Source organism: Simochromis diagramma, unplaced genomic scaffold (genome assembly GCF_900408965.1).
Source record: "Simochromis diagramma unplaced genomic scaffold, fSimDia1.1 OVJJ01000320.1, whole genome shotgun sequence".
NCBI lineage: Eukaryota > Metazoa > Chordata > Actinopteri > Cichliformes > Cichlidae > Simochromis > Simochromis diagramma.
In genome coordinates this window covers 11,514,960-11,527,312 of record NW_024386773.1, presented here as the reverse complement: position 1 = coordinate 11,527,312, position 12,353 = coordinate 11,514,960, and the positions used below count along the sequence as shown (strand labels likewise).

General features: G+C 42.4%; 1 long non-coding RNA gene across 1 annotated transcript in view; it reads left to right on the top strand.

Annotated features, from left to right (window-relative positions):
* The window catches only part of LOC120719210, a 43,948-nt gene that overhangs the window by 29,207 nt on the left and 2,388 nt on the right, over positions 1–12,353 (top strand). The window lies entirely within an intron of this gene.

The following is a 12,353-nucleotide window of genomic DNA, read 5'->3' as shown; positions in this document are numbered from 1 at the left end:
GAGGCATAAAATATACAAGCCACTGCCACTGACAAATTGTTTCAGTACACTGTATAGCACAGCAGGCATGTGCATGCACACGCGTACACACATCTTGGAACTTAAGAGGCACATCCACAGAAATTACGGGAATTTGTGTTGCCATGGTATGGTGGAGAGCTCGTTTTTAATATTAAGCGGCAGGAATTTTAAACCCTCAACCATAAGCAGCACCCCTCTCCTCCTCCCCCCATCCTTACCACTGAGGTTTGGATGGTGGTCACGACTTTGTGTGCCCAAACTGAGTCCCTCGAGTTCTGCGATTGCTTTGATGCATTTTTCAAAAGGGCTGTGACATGAATGCCAAGAACACATAGCTTCCCATTCCTCCACACAGCACACAGTATCCTCACTGTTTCTCCTTTGTCACGTTTTCTTTGCTGTACCAAAATCCTTGTAATAATAATAGTTCTGCAGAGACCACCATACTGTACTATACTCTACCTCCCCACAGCCAGCTGACAGAATATTGGCAATGGTGAAGTCCTGTTTGGTACACTTTGGAATAACTCCCCCCTCCTCCCTTTTTCTTTGCTTTCTTACTCTTGATTTTAGATGTTTATCCAAATCTATCCAAAAAAAAATGCATTTGAAATACCTGCATACTGTTCATTTTATTAACATTAATGTGTCTGATACTTCTAAGCAGTAAAATCTATTTAATATTGCCTTGATCATTAACTTATTATTTGCAGTTAATTAATTAGGAGACGAAACTGCTGCATAAAGCATATCTGAATTAATTATCTTTATGTAGCTTACAAATCCTGCTCTTAAAGCAATTTTTTTTAAAAAAAAATAAAAAAGACTAATTATCCTACCTGCACAGGACTGACCTGGCTCCAGACCTCTGAATGTCGGCTCATATCTCAGATTAAAAAAAGCTCTGGTGTGTGCACACCTCGTGATGCTGATTTTCTGCTCACTCAAAAAACAGATCAAGTGTTTAAGAATTTAAAAATATAACAAATAAATAAATCGCACATTTCTAATAGGGGGGGTTGCGTGTTATTTCTATTTAGATGACATAATAACATTTACAGCTTGTGTAAGAACAATCTACAGCCTTCTGGACCTTCTAAAAGAAAAGGGGGAGTTCACTGCCCCTTCCACACAATGCTACTGAGGCATGTCAAACAAAACAGCAACACAGCTTTCAGAGCTTTGGCAAAGGTGGGGCATCCACCCCAGGGGTCTTACCTTTTTTCTTTTAAACCACCTTTATCACTGTGCCACAGTGATAGGGCAGATAGGCAGGGTGTCAGAGAGTGTCACTGGGGAGAACTCAGGAGAACACCGAAGAAGGTTTCCCCCCTAACCATGTCTTCTGTGGAGGTCAGCAGCATTCACTCCCCACTTTCTAGCGTGTGGGCAGGAAGGACTGCTCCTTATGAGTCACCTGACAGTTTGCCAAAATCACTTCAAGGCTAACTGAAAGCTGAACTCCACCTTTACCTGAGTCTTTGCTTCAATTACTGCCAGTACCTGGGAAGATTACTTCCTTAGCCTAATGGCTTCCTTCACATCTTGTGTCCATCATTTGGGTCTTGGGTTGCCGCCACAACAGGCACCTTATGGAAGCAGATTGGTGCCAGCAGAACAAGCGCGGGTAGATGAGGTACTTGTTTGTGCCCCAAACTACAGACACAGAGCAAGGGTGATACAAATATACCCACCTATTCCTCTTACTTAGGGTATCTACAATGTGGGATACACTCCAGCCTCTTTCCAGGAGAGTGGTTGAGCTGTATGTTAAGGTGAATCGGACTATATCTATGCACTTGTATGCAGTTGCTCTTCAGGCTCCTTCCCCAACAAAAAAGGTGACATTGAAAGCCTAAAGAACCAGTTTCGTCTGCCAGGATTGATACAACAAAAGCCCTGAAATCGGACAGGTAACACAGCCCTTTAGTCTCTTCTTTACTGGAGTCTTCTGAATCCCACTTTGTCTGGCCCCTCACCAGGAAACACTTTGCAATGGGAGACCCTACCGAGGCTAATGCCCTGGACAGCTGCTGGGATCACTCAGGCGTACAAACCCCTCCACCACAATAATGTGGCGATGAACGAAAGGAAGGAAAAAGTGTCAGATGTGTCCTCACTTCCCTTGTTCCATTTACACTTCCAAAGAGAAGATGTTTGTAACATTTGTTTTGAGAAATTTTGCTTTAGCTTGCAGTTTCATCAACAGCATGTGTTTAACTCTTATTTTGAGGGTGTTAAGGCAAAAACACCTGAATCAGAGGTGAACAAGGAGGAAAAAGCAAAAGAAATTATATGTGACTTTACTGCCAAATACTCTCAAAATGTTGAAAATATGCAGTACTAACAAATGCAGCAGTGTCTCTATTTCATGTGATTGATAAGACTAAAGTTTTTTTTCTTTTTTCCTCTACTGCAGATTCAACATAAAGCACTTTTAGTGTGTCTAGTTTTTGTCAGAGGGGAAAACTCTCCACTAGCATTATGGATTGACTGAAGCGTCATAAATTCTGCCAAATAGCCTAATATCATAATATTAGAGGCAACGTCATATATGAATATGAGAGGAATAATAGCTTTCCCTCCTTCTGTCTGCAGGTCTTGATGAAAACCTAATTTTATTGCCACAATCATAATGGAATTATCTCCAGGTGTGATGAGGGCATTTAATGAAATCATTACAAAGGATTACTTGCTCTTTTTCACGGGCTTATTAAAAGTGCCTTTGTGATAGGAGGCTGGGTGAGAGAGAGGCTGGATTTTTTTTTTCCTTCTCCACTCTGACTGATTGCATGTTTGTCAGTCTGGCAGTCACACCATTTGTGGCTGGCATAAAAGCCTGCAGGGAGCCACAAGATCTGATTGGGAATCTTGGGGAAAAGCAAAAGCGGGAAAAAAAGGAAAAAGGGGGGGAAATACATCGGCTTCTGCTGTGTTGTATTGATGTGTTTGAACCATAGGGCTCTCATTTTCATGCCCTCAAAGCACACATAAAAATGGTTTTTCAATAAACGCTACACTTTGATGCATAGTTTATCTGTTGAGGCTATAATAAAGGAGTTTCTTTCTCTCTCTTCCTCTCTGTCCTTGTATTTATGTGAATCCTCCTTTCTTTTCTCCCTTTCTGACTGTCCTACTTCCTCTTCCTTTCTCCCACTCTCTGTCTACCCAGTCATGTGACTTCACTTCTGAAGTATTGAACTGTATTTAACCTACCTAGTAAATCCTTTTCCTACATCCCCTGAAGGGAGACGTACACTATGGATGTTAAGTTTAATGAGCAGCACAGGAAAATCACAGTAGTATTGCCATCCATAATTCTCTTTGATTGAAGCTTGAATTGTAAAATCAATGTCTTCTTGTCCCGTGTTTACTTGTAGTTAATATTTCTTTGTATGACAAAGCAACTTTGTTTCTTTCCTCATCAACAAGCGGTCGCCCGGAGATCTGCCATACATCAGTGTTCGATGGAAAGCACACCTCAGATTATTTTTCTTTGTTGTTGTTATCAGCATTGCTTTTATGTCCATTCTTCTAAAGTGGCATCTCACCTCTCATCTCTTTGCTTAGGATAGATGCATGCAGGATAAATTAAAGTGCAATTTTGAGTTACTTGTACTTGAGTGTATGAGAAATGTCCATGCCACTTAATATTTGCACCGCACACGTTTATCAAACACCACCCCTCTGATTAGCAGATGACCTGCTCTACCTCATGAGTTACAACCACCCCAAAAAGCGTAGTTGAGGTTAATTGAAAAAACAATTATTTTCAATACCATTAAAAATATACAACCCCTCGCCATAGATCAAAGTACAGGAGCCAACAGAATTTGTCGTGCACAGCACTGCCACCAGAGGTCAGTCATGGGATTGCCAAGCAGAGAAGCGTATAGAGCTATGGCTTGCAATCAAAGGTTCAAATCCCAATAACGATATGTATTATAATATAGATAAATCAAATGAATTAATAGTTTATATAATAGCCAAATGGAATGGACACTTTCCTATATGTTATTAGTTTTCTTCTTTTAATTTGGAACTTCTGGGGGAAAATTAGAAATGTAAAAATAAAAAATAGTAATTATAAATCATTAAACATTTTTAATGATTACAGGCCCAACACAAAACATTGCTACAAGGGGGGGAAATAATTGACCCCCTGCCAAATTTGTAAGTTTGTTCATTTCTTTGTAAGTGAGCAATGTCTCATTTTTATGGTAGTTTCATTTTAATGTAGAGAGACAGAATATCAAACAAAAAACACATTACATAAAAGTTATACATTGATTTGCATGTTACTGATTGGTGAAGTTGTCCTGTTGACGCCTTTAAATTCCACAGTGAAATGCCAACTGTCCATGGGTCCACAAGTAGTAACAGCATATTTCAAAAGGCTGATTCTGTTCTGACTGCATGTTTTCTTTCTTGGACATTAATTTCACGATCATTAAAAGAAAACTCACAGCTCATTGTTAGTCAGTGGTGCCATTTTCAGTCATTATAAAAGTATCCTGTTTATAAGGTTGGGGAAACCTGCAGTCAGCTAAGACTGAAGAAGTCACCTGACCTGAGCTGATGAGGGACGAAACATTTCTCCCAATCCCACATCCAGATGAACAGAATCGACATTCTGGGATTAATTTACCTGGAATATTGAGCATGTGTCAAGTATAGTAACATAGTGACAACATTTAAAAAATATAATATTTTATTCCTAATCAGCACTTTTACTTAATGTTTACAGGTGTGTGTGTGTGTGTGTGTGTGTGTGTGTGTGTGTGTGTGTGTGTGTGTGTGTCGTATTCTGAAGTAAACAGTCATGACTGATGGATGTCATTGTAATTTGTAATTTGTAATTAACTGGACTTAGATATATTATCAGGAAATTCAGAGAGAGCCACAAAGACCAAGCCTGGCAGAGATAGGTACTGAAAAGAAAGCAATCAACGCAGCACAGGAATGGACTGTGAGGTTGCAGACCAAGAAAAACTCCACTTCTGCAGAAGAGACACCTTCAGGTCAGACTGAAGTATGCTAAGGGCAACCTAGAAAAAGATTATGCATTCTGGAACCTTTTTGATCACATGAGACAAAACTAGGGCTGTTTGGCCACAAAAATGCTGTGGCCAAAGAGGGAGAAGCCTATAAGGGAGAGAGGAGGGAGAAGCCTACAACCCAAAAAAATCAGTGTCCCCAAAATGAAACATGGTGGTGGGAGATGCTTCAGTGCATCTGGAACAGGGACACTCGTCAAGGGGGAAGGAATCATGATAAAAGGAGGATATGTAAATGTTCTGGCAGAATTCCTCAAGTAGTCAGCAGCAAAACTGTGTCTGGTCTTTGTCTTCCGACATGACAGTGACCCAAAACATACTTTGCTCCTAGTGAAGAACTACATCCACAAGACCAAAGTGAACATTATTGACTGGACTCCACAAAGCCTTGACTCCAACCTCCTTGAAAGTCTGTGAGGTTAACTGAAAACCAAGGTCCATGCTTGAGCGCTTGAGAGAGTCACCAAAGAAGAATGGGCTGGAACTTGTCAGGATGTTATTGTAGTAGTAGTAGTAATACTACTAATAATTATACATTTTATTTATAGGTGCCTTCCAAGACCCTCAAGGTCACCTTACATTGGTACAACAAAATAAAATCCTAAGGTAGATTATAAAATTTAAAAAACCCGCAAAAGCTAATGATTAGCTATGAGCTAATAAGGGAAAAATTAGACTAAGACCAAGTCATAATGAAGAGTGTGGAGCTAAAAGGTTATATAACTGACTATTAGCATCAGCAGACCTAATAACTTATAATTATTTCCTTATGTATATGATACAGAATATGAATATATCTCTTAAATAAACTGTCCCTTTCATCCAACAGAAAAATATATTTAACTACTCACGGCCCCAAGAAGATTTTCAATTTTAAGTGACTTGAGGGTAACTCGGCGGGCTGCTGAGTGTGTGCAACCACTTCAGCAAACGCCAAGGGTGAACGATGGGCACGTTCACAGCTGTTGTCAAGCTAAGATGAATGAGTCCGCCTTACTACTCAGGAATAATACTTAAAACAGAAAATGAAACCAAGTCGTGAATAAATGAATTAAACATTTGTGTTTTGCCTGGTCAGCGCTGATTCCAGTTAGTTGAAGGAAGAAGGGAAGAAGAACAGTGAGCAGTAGTGCTGCAGTGGCAAGAAATCAAGCACTCAGCAGCTCCACAATACCCCATTAGTCTTCATTTTCAGCAGGACATGCAACAGGGCCCTTACGTCTTAAAGAACAAACTAAAATTTATTGGGCTGACCAGTTTGGGCTAATTGAAAGAAATTGTCTGTCTGCTTGCTTTCCATTAGGATTGTAGTGGGTGGTGGGTTGGGGCGGGTTGATGATTTGGGGGCCTGAGCTTGTTGCCCTATGCTCGTCACCCCAGCCTGGTTTCCTGTTAATGGTTTGATCCATGAGCGCCCTCCACTGAGCAGACAGTCTGAGCTGTGGGAATCATTTAAGGAGGAATCATTTAGGGAGGATTTATGAGATGCATTCATTATGAAGTGTGTACAGGCAAACACACTTCGATCCGTAATGGCGGCTCAGTAATGGTTTACGACACTGTGCCTGCACTCGCTGAAGTTTTGCTTCGCTCTTCTCCCAGAGTGCAAACAAAAGTGATCATGACTGATTATCTCTGCTCTGTGAGTCTGAAATATTATTTTTGGTGATGCACAATTTTTCTCTCTTGATATCTGAAGGTCACATGTTTAGTTTCTATCATTTGTCAATGTGTTTTTGAGCAAAACATAAGCATGTCTGATGATGCGGCTAGTTTGAATAATATTTGAATTAATCTCTTTAATAAAGGTGTTTACTGTCGCTCTGACAAGAGGACACCAGGATGACAGATGGAAGACAGAGTACATTACAGTCTATAATTTATCCTAAAACGTTCATCTTATTTTTATACTGTGGGATTATTCTGCTGAATTACGATTAACATTTTAATCTCCATCTCTCCTGCTTATTCCAATAGAGCGACACTCACCACATTTTGAAGCGCTGTAGTAGAACTGGACCTAATATAAACGCAGTTTTTTGCGAGAGTTTTTAAATCTAATAAATAATCTTGTTAAACTAATCAATGCAATAATTTCTGCAGTTTTGCAATCCCGTAGCTAAATCGGAATATAATGAACTAGTATTAAGCACTATGCAGACTTTTAATTTATATTTTTTTATTTCACCCCAAATTTGCAAAAAACAAAAAGTCCATCCATCTTCTTCCGCTTATCCTGGACCGGGTCACAGGGGCAGCAGCCTAAGCAGAGAAGCCCAGGCCCCAGTCACCTCCTCCAGCTTATCAAGGTATTCCCAGACCAGCCAAGAGATATAATCTCCCGTGTGTCCTGGTCTGCCCTGAGGCCTCCTTCTGGTGAGACATGCCTGGAACACATCACCTAGAAGGCACACGGGAGGCATCCTTGTCAGTAGCCTGAACCACCTCAACTGGCTCCTTTCGATGTGGAGGACCAGTGGCTCTGCTCTGAGCCCCTCCCGGATGCCCAAACTCCTAATCCTATCACTAAGGGAGAAGCCAGCCAACCTTCAGAGGAAGCTTATTTCCGCGACTTGTATTCGCAGTCTCGTTCTTTCAGTCACTACCCAAAGCTGTGGCCATAGGTGAGGGTAAAGACGTAGATTGACCGGTAAATTGAGAGCTTTTGCTTTTACACTCAGCTCTCTCTTCACCACGACAGACGACTACAGCATCCGCATCACTGCAGCTGCAGCACCAATCCATCTGACGATCTTCTGCTCCCCTCTACACTCACCTCAAGATACTTGAACTCCTCCACTTGGGGCATGAACTCGTCCCTGACCCAGAGGCCACCACCTGATGAAGCCAACAGAACCACATCATCTCTGAGACTACCGAAGTGGAAGGCTTCCGCAACTTGGCTATGCCTAGAAATTCTGTCCATAAATATGAACAGAACATTAACAAAGGGCAGCATTGGCAGAGTCCAGCAACCACCAGGAATAACTCTGTGTTTTGCTGGCTATGTGGATCAAGTTCTTGTAATAAGGATCGAATGGTCTGTAGCAACGGGCCAGACACCCCAATACTCTCAAAAGCACCTCCCACAGAATAGTCAGAGGGACACAGTTGAGTGCCATTTTTCAAAGTCCAAAAAACACTTGTAGACTGGTTGGGCAAACTCCCATGCACCCTCAAGTATCTCAGCGAGGGTAAAGAGCTGGTCCAGTGTTCCGTGACGGGGACAAAAACCACATTGTTCCTCCTGAAGCCAAGATTCAAATAATGGACACACTCTCTTTTCCAGCACCCTGGCGTGGACTTTCCCAGGGAGGCTGAGGAGTGTGAACACCCTGATGTTGGAGCACACTCCTCCGGTCCCCACCACCCCGGTCTGCCAATCCAGAGGTATCGCATCTGATCTCCATGCCTGTCAGCACAAAAAGTCATCTATAAGAAAACAAAATATGTGATCACTGCAAAGACTTATTGCAGAAGGAGATGAGGAGGAAATATCTTACTCGTTTTATGTTCACATACAGCAACCTAAGGGACGTGAAGTGAAATAATAAAAAGACACACAGCACATGCATTCATCCAAATGATATGCACTGAGACCTGCTGTGATTTGTTGGTTGGAGATGGTGACACTAACAAAAACACAGGACGCTGAGCTGGAAAATATTAAGAGTCTCCAGAATAGACGGGATTATAATCAGAGGAGCAGCTCAGGTTGAGCAGTTTGGAGACAAAGTTAGAGAGGCGAGGCCGAGACGGTTTGGACATGTGCAGAGGAGGGAGGGCGGATACACTGGATGCTGAAGATGGTGCTGCGAGGCAAGAAAAGAAAAGAGGAAGACCACAGAGTGAAGGAGGACATGCAGAGGGTTGGTGTGACAGAAGAGGATGTATAAGGATAGGGTGAGATGGAGGAAGAAGATCTGCTGGATTTACCCCTAAAAGGAAAAGAAGACTTACTCTACTGGATATAATTACTTTATATTTTCCAACAATTAGCACAAGTTGGAGCTTTTGTGGTGTGTTATTTACTGAAATGTACTTACTTTATGTCCCACTGACCTGAATTCATCATCAATTCATCCTTTTCATCAAAAATCTTATGATTTTTGATGAAAAGGAAATTAGCAGATGTAAAAGTTTAATCTGCCATTGAAGTTTTTCCCTGCAAAATAGGCGCATGCATTTTACTCCTTAGACTTCCCCTACTCACAATATGTTTAATGTTATTTAATAAGGGGTTAAAATGGCAACAATTGTTGCCGATGGGATTAAATGGGTTTTAAGTCATAAGCTTCTGAGGCAACAAATCTTTTCAGAAAAAAATGAATGCACGGTAAATCTAAAGTATATTAAGTATTTAAAGTGTGGATAATACATGTTACATAGGGATACCTCTGGTATCACTATGGACTGGGACACACATGAAGTTGCATGCATTGAGATAATAGGACTCTTTTATTCAGGTAAACACAGCAGTGGACGGTGATCATCAATCGTACACTCCCACTAATCTCAGATGCACCCAAAGTCATCTTGTTCTGTCATTTTGTTCATTCGGTCTGTTGTGAATCCGCCACACACTTGCTGCAGCCCACGTTTTTATGGAAAAGGGAGCTGTGGTGTTAATTGGACTCGAGAAAGGATGAAGACTCACGGTGTCATTACGTGTCTCTGTAAACGGCATCTAGTACTCTGAAGTGTGCCATTAACACAGCTCAGACTGGCTGACCCTGCTGCCTGTTAGCACACTGCCTGTCACTTGTCTAAGTTACAGTTACCGACAGTCAAAAGCATAATCCACAGCTGCCAAAAATACTTTAACAACTTATGCCTGCTGCCCGCCTCCTCTCCCTCCTCCTCTCTGTCACAGGTTAGATAAACTGCCTCTCAGTCTCCATCCCCCTCTTTCTGTGCGTTCGATTATAATTGCTCGCATTTAGCAGCTGAGCTTCTGAATCCGGAGGAGCAACGAGAACGAGGGGGAGGCGGAGCGCACACACCAAATACATGTGCACATCTCTGGTGGAAAGTGACTGGCACCGGTGTTTAAAATAATAAGATGCAGCTGTTGATAGTAGCAACTGTCTCCAGGTTTACTTCCCTGTGGCCTCTGTGGCAGCAGAGGAGCGGTGATGAAGGCAGACAGCTGACAGGTGCTCCAGGATGGTGCTGCCATCAGGTGCATCTGCTAAACTTAACTCCGAGACAGGAGAGGAGAGACGGAGAGAGGGGAGGGGAAAAAAGAGGGCAAATGAAAAAGGGGAGCGTGAGGAGTGGGGAAGAAAGAGAGGAGTGGCCAAAAAAAAAGGTTAAAGGAGGGAGAAGAAGAGCAGTGAGTAGGCGAGGAGAAAAGAATAAGTGTGTGTGTGTGTGTGTGTGTGTGTGTGTGTGTGTGTGTGTGTGTGTGTGTGTGTGTGTGTGTGTGTGTGTGTGATTGCATGCTCCTTGAAACCTCATGCCAGCCCTCTCTGTAAAGAAATTCATAGGATGCCTTTGAACCTGTGAATCTGACAGAGTAGGTGCCTCTCCGTCTAGACGCCAACACTGCGAAGGGGTAACGAGTACACTGAACAGGTCAGGAGTTGGGGAGACAGTGGAGGGAAGGTAATAAGGAGAGATAATGAGCAAGTGAAGAAAATGATGGAGAGGAAACTGTGAAATAAAAATAAGAATTAAATAAAAGATGCAAAAGGGAAGAAAAGTCAGCTTGTCAGAAAGTGAGCTTAAGAGCGTGCATGTGTGTGCATTCATGAGAGACAGAATATGCACTTTGCCATATGTTTATATATAACTGCATGCATCAGCACTTTGCAGCTACTACACAAATGCAGGCACGCCTTCCAACTGTTGTTGAAGAGCAGCTCGGGTACACAAACGTAATGGATTCACTCTTTGTGCTGCTGTGACAGTGGCACTGACGGTGAATCTGACTTTAATAAAAGGTGCAGCGGGCACAAGTCAGGAGCCGAGGCAGGGATACAAACCCCCTTGAACCTCCCCTGCAGAGGGAGGGGGGCCCTTCATCAAAGCCGAGGCCAAGCACAGATGAAGTGTTCGCTCGTATCACGGCTCAGTTCTGGGCCGAGCAAAAGGTGACACAGAGCGTAACCAAGGACCTAATCTTCAAGCTCCTCTTTCTCTCATACATGTCTTGTGTCCACACACACACACACATATATACAAATGCACAGGAGTGAGGAAGAAGAGGAAGCTGACAGAGCCCAGTGCCTCACAGGTAGCCAGACAGAGTGGCTGGAAGCACTGTCACCAATTTGTTCCTAGCCATAGGGGACATGCAGGGGATGGAGAGGCGATGGCAGCTCCCTGTCCTCATCATGGCTAATGAGGCCTCGACTTCTCCTTCTTCCTCTGTGTGTATCTGTGTGTGTGAAATCAGTTTGTAGAAGTTTGTGTCAGAGTGCTGCCAAAGCTCCTATTCCTGAAAAACCGAGGTTGATATCTGGCACAGACCACTGTGCACTCTTAGTTCTCCTCATACAACTCTCCTGGCTGAATTATTTACCGGGCCAAGAAACACACACACACACGGAAAAGATGAGGTCTTGTTCAAGGCAGCTACCATTCAATACATTGCTGCTCTTCAGGGACACCGCACCAGCTGAGGCTTGCTTGCTGTGCTGGCTGACCCATCAAACCTTCAAGGAAGGCGAGTGGAGGGAGATGGTTCCAGACCCGCTGTGATAAAACAGAGCCGGGAATAACGAGTTCTTATCAGGAGAAAAATTGGTCAGTGTGTGATTGACCTAACCCCTTAAGAAACACGTAGCACACCGTAAAGACTGCTGCATTCAAAGATGTTGCAGTTATGAAACCATTTTTGACCTTTTTCTCACTGACTTTAGACACCAATGTGCAGCATTTTGTGGCATCTTATCTGCGATCAGCATGAGAGCGACGCTGCTTCATGGTGATATAGTGCTGGGAACTATGTTAAAGACTTTAAGAGTGCAAACTGAGAACAGTCGGGTGTAGCACTGTATTTGTAGTTCAGGAGCTCCCCAGTGTGGCTGAAACAAGAAGTGCAAAAATTGCAACGTTTTCCTCTTTCTCTTAGCTTTAAAAACAAATGCAGTTAAATAAGAGTTAACAGGTAAATATGAAAATGCTACTTTATATTTTCTGCAGCATACCTTATAATTTGTTTTAAATGTTTCCTTTTAGAAACTTTATCATTATGAAATACTTTGCTTCTACTGGAACCTTCAAAAATCTCTATAAAGTCTCTAAATCTTTAAAAATAAACAGACTTTT